The sequence below is a fragment of the Sinocyclocheilus anshuiensis genome, unplaced genomic scaffold (assembly GCF_001515605.1).
Source record: "Sinocyclocheilus anshuiensis isolate Anshui unplaced genomic scaffold, SAMN03320099.WGS_v1.1 scaffold385, whole genome shotgun sequence".
Classification (NCBI taxonomy): domain Eukaryota; kingdom Metazoa; phylum Chordata; class Actinopteri; order Cypriniformes; family Cyprinidae; genus Sinocyclocheilus; species Sinocyclocheilus anshuiensis.
In genome coordinates this window covers 1,679,094-1,689,643 of record NW_015539876.1, presented here as the reverse complement: position 1 = coordinate 1,689,643, position 10,550 = coordinate 1,679,094, and the positions used below count along the sequence as shown (strand labels likewise).

At 35.8% G+C, this 10,550-nt stretch overlaps 1 long non-coding RNA gene across 1 annotated transcript; it reads right to left on the bottom strand.

Annotated features, from left to right (window-relative positions):
- Positions 1 to 1,458: 1,458 nt before the first annotated feature.
- On the bottom strand, positions 1,459 to 2,875 carry LOC107685340 (uncharacterized). The gene is made up of 3 exons (XR_001633943.1): positions 2,799 to 2,875; positions 2,016 to 2,104; positions 1,459 to 1,893 (listed from the first exon to the last, which is right to left on the bottom strand). It is a non-coding gene; the product is annotated as an uncharacterized LOC107685340 (long non-coding RNA).
- Between the last annotated feature and the right edge of the window lie 7,675 nt (positions 2,876 to 10,550).

Below are 10,550 nucleotides of genomic sequence, written 5' to 3'. Positions count from 1 at the left end.
CTTATTTTCTCCACAACAAATGGCCAAGCAAGCGCAGACACTGACAAGATACACGATACAGAACGAGACCAAACGCGATAATGCACCTGTATGTGTGTGCAAGCATATGTGGTCATCAGGGTTGGGCAAAATTCAGTTTATTAGGAATTGGCTTCCTTTTACTGGGATAGAAATTCAGTTGAATTGGTCAAACCCCACAGGAAGTTGAATTGGAATTTGAATTAGAATGAGAGGAAGAGAAAATTAGTGAATTGCAATTCAACATAGTCACACAAAAGATTAATTTAATTTCCATTTCATTAGTTAGTATGATTTGATTCAATTAATTATAACTAATTATGCCTGTTTATTCTGTAATATGCAGAACATTTATCAACTAATTAGGCATATTTCTCTAAATGAGAAATAAAATTACTCTCATTGTTTCTAGTTTTCTGTTTGCAACACAGCACCAAATTTTCCACCATATAGCTTTCATATAACTTTCGAAACTGTGAATATTGGCATAAATTTGCATCTCTTGAGTATGTATTATTTGTTATATAGCTCTAGAAAAACCAGAAACAAGCATTTTCTGAAGGCCGTTTTGAAACTACTGTATATGTGTCAGGATTCTGGATTGTCTGTCATCTTTTGCCCGTTTCTGTTCCTGTTTGTCCTTATTTGGTCATGTTCCGTCATGTTCCTGTCCTTGTCTAGTCTGATTGTCATATGTGATCCACCTGTGTTTCTCCAATTATCCCTTGTATTTAAGTTGCCTTTGCGTTCTGTGTTTGTCGGGTCTACTGTTTATGCACGTGTGTTTGCGCCAGCGCCTATTGTGTGGATTTCCCCTGTGTTCTGTGGATTAAAGACTTTTTACGTTTACTCGTGCCTCCTGCATGCTTCCTAAACAGTGTATTGTGACAATATGTATTGTGAAATCATCATATATTGATTGTTTTTATTTATTGTAATGTAATTTTTTTTTTTACCAGAGGGATTAAGGTAATATACAGGTAAAATATAAAATTATTTAAATTCAAATCCATGTCATGTCAATGTTTTACTATTAAAATGAGAATTTCCATAGGGTATATTATATATGTACACATAGATAATATAAATTCACATCATAAATTTAAATTATACAGCTTAGGTGTTAAGAATGCAATATCTGTCTTTGTGCACGTATGATTTAATTGTATCCAACTTGATTATTATTTCAATAAAGATTTAAATGTGTATAAAAACACTTTTATAGCAGTTACAGGAATTTCTCTGAATTTCATCCCACACTAGTTGTTCTTTTTTAATGAGTAAATGTGAATTATAATGCACTCTGTCTGCTACCTCAATTCAAATTCAGGAACTGAAAGGCATTCTCAGTTTAGTTCTTCATGGCACACAATGCTGATGATATACCTTCCCCTGATTAGGAACAAATGTCACTGCAAGGAACACCACACAATGGGGAGAGGTTGCCGTTAGCCACAGGGTACATTAGCATGGAAGTGAGACCGAGAGAGAGAAGTCATTGTTAAGATAGCATGCAATATGTTTTCTTCACCTAAACTATTGTGGGGGAAATTAGCATAATGCTGGCCTGGCGAGGATTTTTCTTAAAAAAAAAAAAAAAAAGGGGGTGGAAGGCACTGCAGTGAGAAGGAACAGAGGAGCAGATCAGGACTTAGAGCTGGAACAGGTGCAAATGCACAGCACAAAGAAGGCAAACAGAGGAGTCAGTGTTCAGCTCTGTCAGAGGAGTGAAATATTTAAGGGATTTGGAAACAGTGAGCGTTCTTAGGCCCCCCCAGCCATCACTGTAGACTGCTGTGCTTGGCCAGAAAAAAGAGATACTGAGGGAATGGCAAGGTCTGTGTGATTCTGTGTCCCTCCTTGACCCAAGCGTCCCTAAAACCAACACAGATGATTGAACTTTTATGCTTTTGCAAGTAAGCTGTTATCTTCCATGCAGGGTCAGATGAAATGACAAATTCTTTAAGACAGGTTAATGTAAAATGCATTTTCTTTACATCGCTCCTTTGCACACATTGTGTGGCTTTGCTTCTCACAGTCCACCTTGTATGGCCTTCAAGTATGGACCACTAAAAAAGCTTTACCCCTAAAGAAATAAATAGTAGTTTAGAAGAAGCTAGTCACATCAGTTGCCTAATACAAACTTTCTTTCATTTGACATGGAATTTAATTTACAATACTTGAGAAAGCTATCCATTTGCATTCATCTCAATTGCAGTACTCCCTTAAAGTACACACGTACGTACACACACACACACGTACACACACACGTACACACACACGTACACACACACGTACACACACACGTACACACACAAATTGAGTAGGTTTTACTTTGAAACATATTTCACTCAGAAATTGCTAGTAAGTTAAAAAGAAACAGCAAGTAGCACATCGAATTAACATTTTTGAAGTATTAAGGCTTATACTCAAATAAACGATGTTGTATTGGCAGCTTTGAAAAAAAAAAATGTTTACAGTGTATGGCACAATTGTTTTAGAAGGAACTGTGTTTTAAATTTCTTTTTCTTTTCTTTTCTTTTGTCCACAGTTCATGTAATAGCATCAACCAGCAGGCGTTAGGGCCATGCTAATCAGTCAAGCATTGCTAGTTTTCTGATTAACATTTTTTTTTCACTCATTGATCATGTTTCATACCTGATGAGCTTACATTTATAAATGAAGTTATAAGGCTCAAAGAAAAGAGCTTTTTCACAAGCATTAGGTCTTTTAAAAATCACACAGAACAACTCAATGAAGCACTTGAATGAATGCATTACCTGCGTTCAAGAAATTAAGTGACATTAAACAATAATTCTAAAATGGCAGCACTGCTATTTTAAAATGCATATTTTTCATTCATTCCTGAAGTCTTGTTGTCATTTATATATAGCAAATAAAACTCAACACGTGTGTCACAGATCGGCCAGGCTCAGCCACCTCCCAATCACAGCAAACACCATCACCTGAGTACTGATCACACGCACCTGTCACAAATCTGCAATCATCATCAGCTCCCCTTCAAAAGCACACACCTCACTTCACTTCAGTGTCTGGTCTCATCTTAACAAAGTGGATTATCTCTATGCTATCTGTGAGATACAGTGAAAGACTTACCTGTCTGTTATACTTTCCTCCTGTGTTTCTGCCAGTGTGGTCTCCTGTGTTCCAGTCCGTTCCAGTCATCAGCTCTGTGGAAATTCTGTGTACTCATCAGCTGAGGTGTGTGCAGTCCTCCTGTCTCCCTTCCACGATCTCCTGAGGTCCAAATATGGTGTTACTCTCCTCATTCTCCCTAAAGACTGACATAAAGCTCAAATACTCACCTGCCTGTACCATATGCATCTCTTGCTGAAAATAAACACCTTTGTATTTTTCTAATCCTCTGTGTGACAATCTGTCACACAAATAGTGATTAAAACAAATTTAACAAAGAAATAAAGGGGTGAATTCATTCTGGTCTTATTGTTAGATCATTATGATTAATAACTTCGTCACATTTCTCTTCTCACACACTGCGACATTGTTTAGAGCACAGACACCCTTATAGTGTCCTTCAGCTCTGTGATGTGTTTCAAGCTGATTTGTGTGGTGAAATGGTCTCATGTGCTTACCAGCCACTGCTTTCTCAGATTGGCTTGGGCTGGATTAAATGTTGACAATTCAATGTTCCAATTTGGAAGATTCTGTACTCTGTAATATTGAGAGAGTATATTCTTCTGTCTTTAAAAATGTCTGAATTCTTAAAATATTTCTGTGGACACATTTCAAGTGGAGATTCAGGGTCTAGGCAGCTACAGTACATTTCAGAAGGGCTCTATAGATTATGAAAATGTTCAGTATGAATAACATTTCTGTCAAATACCAAACACATGATTTTGTGTAGTGTACTTTTTTCACAATTGTTGATCCAAATAAATATATTTTCATCGCTGGCAACCAAGAGGATGCAGTTTATGTAAGTTTTCAATAGACTGTAGGTAAATCTTCATCTTTACTTTATTATAGTGTTATTTAGTGTTTGTATCACGTTATAGTTTTACCACGGCTAATGATTCAGTGCGTGCATGAACTGTCTAAATTATTCAGAATAAATTGCGAACTGATTTAGACCATTTTACTAACTGGTTTGACAGATTCTTTGAACAGAAAATACTCGAGTGAATCATTCACCAGTAGGGCTTGATAGTTAGTCTAAACAGCCACTATGGACCGAGCTAATGAATGGTCCATGCAGCAGTCTTCAAATGAGTAGTGCTGTTTAGAGCCATTAAGGAAGAAGCTGTATGTAGACTATATATAAGTTCTGCTCATATATAATCCATTATTGCACAAACAAATAGGCTACTCAGTGAACTATTCAAATTTTATTTATTTTTTATTTTTTTTTTGCATCTGGGTGTACTGCAAATCAAAAAAAAAAAAAAAAACTTTTTTTTTAAAGTTTCTGCTATTTAAAATTATCTGTAGCACCTATAGCTTATACAGTCCTTAGGTTTGTTGTCAAGCTGCATGCTAGTGTTAAATGACTGATGAGATACAGTGCCTGAGGTTGCTGTTGTTTAGAAGGCGAGGCTCATCGAGTTCCTTCAAAAATTTCTGCTTTTAACCGTGAAAAGTCAAAATTGCTCTCTTACTTTTTGCTTTGTCTGTGACGGTGTAGCCTCTGCTGTCCTGCTGCTGGCAAGAGTACAAGCACATGACATCTCAAGTACTGCTTTTGTTCTTCAGACACAGTTGTACATTTTACTTTTGGACAATATGAATGGGAGAAGGATTCATGCACTGGTCTGCAGAAAAGTTTCCACTACGTGAGTACAGTTTGTGGTATGATAATAAATATTTCAGAATTTTTTTTCAGAAGTACAAAATATTTCAGAAATGTTTTCGAAATAATAGCTGGACCCACATGGAATCCACAGCCACAGAAAATATGGCAGATTTCCACAGAATCTGAACTTGTGCCATTCATAAGACACTACCCTTGCTGCATATGTTCATTTATTAAATATTTTGGAAAGTTTCAGCTCCATTTAACAAATTTTACTATTTTTAAATTCAGTAAATCATCATTCCCTCTGGGCCTGTTAATAGCGCTCTCTTGCATTCAAATGCAAACATTATGTACACATACAAACACAGCTTGTTCTTATGCTTTGCTCTTTTGTTATTGCCTAGGCCTATATTCTGTATTAGAATTAAAATAAATCTTGGGTGCGCTCTACTGGAGAGTCATTGGGCCTGTTATAATTATTTACTTAGACATGTGGTGTGAAAATGATGTGTATGTTATGCACAGCCTTTCAGATCTGCTGCCCAAACCTGATCTCCCCCTCTCTTTCTCTCTCACATCCACATTTCCTCCTCCTTTTGGCTGTAGGTTTCTTGGAGAAGCCGGTGAACGGGATGCAGCTCTTGGCTGCAGTTATCTTTGCAGAGCAGGTTGCATTCTTGATGTGAGTTTCTGTGATGAAGTACTCCTGAAGAGGATGTTCATCTGTTCTCTTCATTATTAGTTATGTCAGACAGTCGTTTAGACATCATTTGCCATGCTTGGCATTTCCTTATCTAGTTTTTAGCATTCCAGTTGGTGGAGGCCTATTGTCACTGAATGCCAAAGGGACATTGCAGGGAAATGAGCAGTTTGGAGAGTATAAGAACATTAGTTGAGTAACCAAATTAGGTCTTTGGTGAAGAACAGATCGACTGTATGTATTATCAAAATTACTATTGGTACACATGGGATATTTTTAAAACAGAAGCATGCATACAACAACAGCTCTAGAAAAGAGGCTCAGGCTCCAATGCACAATGCACAATATCACTGTTTACTCTTTCTGTCTCATTAAATCAGTTTTACTCACACTGTGATGTTTAAAGCCATCACATGATACTTAATCTAATGGTGTTTGAATGTAAAAACAGACCACAAAATCACAGCTATTTAAAGTATTAATTAAATCCAGTTTAATTGCTTCTAACTCTTCCATTTTTTTTTAAATCACTGCAAACTTGATCAGAAAACTCTCTACAAATAATATAATAAGAGTATACATAAATATGAGTATATACATATAAAAGTGAACAAATAAATAAACATGTTAATAAATAATGTATGTGTTTTAAATTATAATCAAAAACACTACCATCATTCTACCATGGTGCAACGATGCTATGAAATGTTGCTGAATCAATACGTTATCGTATACCATGGTATTAATATAGTACTTAAAGTCCCCCTGTAGTCAAATATTTTATCCCTTAAAACTGATCTTTGGTAATCAAAATGACATATTTAAATGTTTTTTCTTGTGAAAATATTTTCTCATGCCTTAAAATAGCTTGAATGTAACTCAACACCCTTGCCTCATTTACTATATGCTGATCTATGAATATGCAAATTAGCCCCGCCTCCACTCACTCACTCACACCAGCCAGTGCCTCCTGATTCACTGAAATATAGTAAACGCAAAACATTGGCATACACGGATAATGACTGATAAAACTATGTTTTTACAACTACAGTGAATACTGTAATATTCGTTAACGTTACTTACTTGACAATGTTGTGTCCTCAAAATGCCTTGAAGACTCGAATACAGCCGTTTGTGATTCTTAATTCGCGCCCGTGAGCATACATACGCGTGTGAAGTGCCGACGCCGATGCGGGAGAGGTGGGTCTGACTCTGGGCTACTTTTACACTGTTGCCGCGGGTTATAATGCAAGTTAGCGGTTCTAAATACACATTAAACCATGGCCTCATGGGTTTTTTGCTCTGATTTATTTTTGGTTTTGTGCTGGTATTGGTATATTTTGCATGCTTGTGATAGGAATCGATCCCTTTACGTGATTGTTTATTGGTTTGTGACGTAGCAAACCTAGGGCTGTTTCAAATCACATTTATGGGAGTGCCATTGGGAAACTACACTTTGAAGGAGAAAATACTCAGCAATGGTGTTGATTAATGGATTGGTACATGGTTTGTCTAAAAGCATGTTAAAAACACCACATAGACAAATAAACAACATAAAAAACTTGATTTTCACTACAGGGGGACTTTAAGTAAAGAGTATGCCATTGATTTGCTTGTGTATAATCAATATTGTCTTTACAATAAAACTGTCAGAAAAAAAAGAAAGGTAATTCCATGGTAATTTGTTAGGATATTTAAAACCAATGTGTCATAAATTGATAATTTATTCAGTCCATTGTGTGTTAAAGTACTGGAATTACAGTAGTTGTTTCGTCAATTCTAAATAAAGACAGAACACCAGACTTTGTCATCTGTTCCACCAGGCCACCAGGTCTTTCTTTGGATGCTTTGGAGACAGGAGGAACAATATTGAATATCACTGTTATTATGTCGCAGCCTGGTGGTATTATATTGGGACATATTTCCAATGATGACTTTGTTGTTTTTTTCCACAGTGGAAAAGTAATAAACTACTGTTGTTATTGTAGTGTTATGACCTCTGTCCTCTCACAATACCTCTACCATTTTATTATCTATATCTATATATCAACTGAAATAAAATGTAAAACTTGTGGCAAACATCTGAATTTGCTGCTCAGAACTTTTACTGAACTTTTACAGAACCATCAGCAGTTTTCTACAGATGACCAGAAGGCAATGTGTTTTTCACAGTCAGTGGGGTCAGGAATGGCATACAAAAAATATTTTACATCAGTAAAGATTTTCAGTATTTAGCAATTCACAATAGCAGCTCTTCATACTAACTAGTATATGAATCGAATGAGAGACTTCAGTCCATCAATTAACATTTATGAAGTAAAAAGCTGCATGTTTGTAAGAAACAAATGCATCAATAAGGCATTTAACTTTAAACTGTCACTTCTGGCTTCTGTCCATAAGCCATAATAACACTTCCTCAGGAGAAAAGGTCCATCCCCTGTTCTCCTCTGATGTCAAAAATAAAAATACTAACTAAAATATTTGTTTAGCACTGTTTTGGACTGATTGATCTGTGCATATTTCTCTCCTGATTCAGATGAGACAAATTTTTCACTAAAGAAAGCAATATTATAGAGGACTCATATTTTAGCCAGAAGCAACAATTTTAAGTTAAAAATGTCTTAATTACAAACATGCAGCTTTTTGCTTAATAAGATGTTAATTGATGGACTAGAGTTATGTCAATTACTTGTGGATTATTTTGATTTTATTAACAAGTTTTCATCAGATGTATGGACTCTCATTCTGATGGCACCCATTCACTGCAGAGGATCCATTGGTGAGCAAGTGATGTAATACTAAATTTCTCCAAATCTGTTCCAATTAACAAACAAAGGTGAGTAAATGTTCATCAAATTTTCATTTAGGGGTGAGACATTACTTTAAATCAATCAATCAATCAGTTAGTCAATAAGTTACCATACTGTTTTTGGGTTTCAAAGTACCACAGTCTGAGGAAGACTTTTTTCCTCATTTTTAATAAAAAACTTTATGCAAAAATGTTTTTAAAAATCATTTTATCATTCTGCACTTTAAAGGGATAGTTCACCCAAAAATGAAAATGTTTATCTTCTTACCCCCAGGGAATCCAAGATGTAGGTGACTTTGTTTCTTCAGCAGAACACAAACAAAGAGTTAATATCTGTTTTGAACCATTGTAATGCACTGATAACCACCAAAAACTGGTGGTGATGAGAAAGTCACATGATGAACCAAAGCTCATCACAAACAGCTTTTCTATGAGCTGAGGGCAATATTTATATATAGAAGGTGCACAGTGTCATTCACACAAACACTAAACCCTATCATGGTGACACACATGATACTGAAATAATGCAATAAACATTAATTTAACAACATTAGATGTAAGATTAAACCCTAATGTACACAACTGATAACAAAAAACTAAGAAGAAATGTTAAATCAACAAAAAAAACATCAAATATGAAGGGTCTTGCAGGGAATTCTGGGAATTGTGTCAATTTACGTTTTTTTCACCGTAAATTATACAATTACTTTTTCTTTTTCACTTCCAAAAACTGTATTTTAACAGTATTTTACTGTAAAATTACATTAAATGTAATTACATTTATTCACCGAATATAGTATGGAAACTTACTGTTAACCAGTTAATTGGTTTTTACTGTAGCATTTTTACAGTCTTTTACTGTTAAAATCACAATCATTTTTTACAGTGTATGATGATTTTACTGATGGAAAGAAATACTTTCTGCTACTATAAGTTGCAGTCTATCTACCCCCAGTGACATAAAAGTTATCATTTGATTCATCTTCTTTAAAAAAAAAAAGATGTGCATGGTTTCAAGACACTGAGTAACAATGTGTGTGCAGGAAATTCTCCAAAGGCCGTGAACCTGTGGCCAGCCAGCATCATCTGGATGATGCATGAGCATATAGTTCAGGGTGACTGGCATTGCCTTGGAGCTTGCCAGTGGCCAATCCCTGATTCCCCAACACTCAGTTTTCCTCACTTCACCATCTCCATGTGCCTCCATGGTAACAAGGCAGCGGTATGTGGGGAAAGTGTATTCTGCTGATGTGTAATTACCCTGAAGGTAAGTTGTCTATTTTTCATCCAACCTTACCCCAATCAGCCCTGATGAGCCAATTTAGCTATGAGCTTTTCACAAACCAGCTACAACAAAAGAATACTTTAAAGACGGATGATAAAACAAGGTATCCTGATTAAATAATTATCAGATGGGTGCGATTAATTTCTGCACTCTGTAGTGATAAATAGAGTGTCACTGTAATTTCAGGAGCATACTTTTGGTGTTTGAATTTTTCATTAATGTTCTGCTGTATGCTCATAATTAATGCCTCCCTTATTGAGTTGTTTATTTTCTCCCACTGTAAGGGTGAATCATCTTAACAGAATGTTGCACCACATGCATTCATGCAATATCTGCTGAAGAGCACTTACTTACAGCAGCGGAAAGCTGAAAGTAGATATTGTACATAAGACTGGACTTTTGAAAAATGAGTCCTGATAAAATGGATTTGTGAATCTTAACATATGAAAGTGTATTTTTCTGACAATATGAAAGTTTAGCAACATACACCAGACTTGATATTCATCCCGTCACCAAATACTAGTCTGTCAGTCATTTTGTAAGATAAATATTATGACGCACACATTCCTCATTTCATTTTTGTTATCCTTTATTCATTAGTCTTCATTTTATTTAATTTATGCGACTGTAACGAATCATCCACTGAAGGCGAGTGTAGTGAAGAACCCAAGTGCAGTTTATTTACAGAGTGATCCAAACATCCAAACAATAATCCGAGACTTGACTTGACTTGACATGAACAGACTTGACTTAACTTGACGAGGCATGAAACAGACTTGACATGAACAGACTCGACGTGGCATGAACAGACTAGACTCACCTACAGCAGGTTACAACATCAATACATGACGAAAGACAATGGCAACGTGAGGGCTACTTATAGCAGACAAGAGGGTCACATGACAAGAACAAACCTATGGGAAACAAGACACATGACTAGGACAACCAATCAGAACATGACACA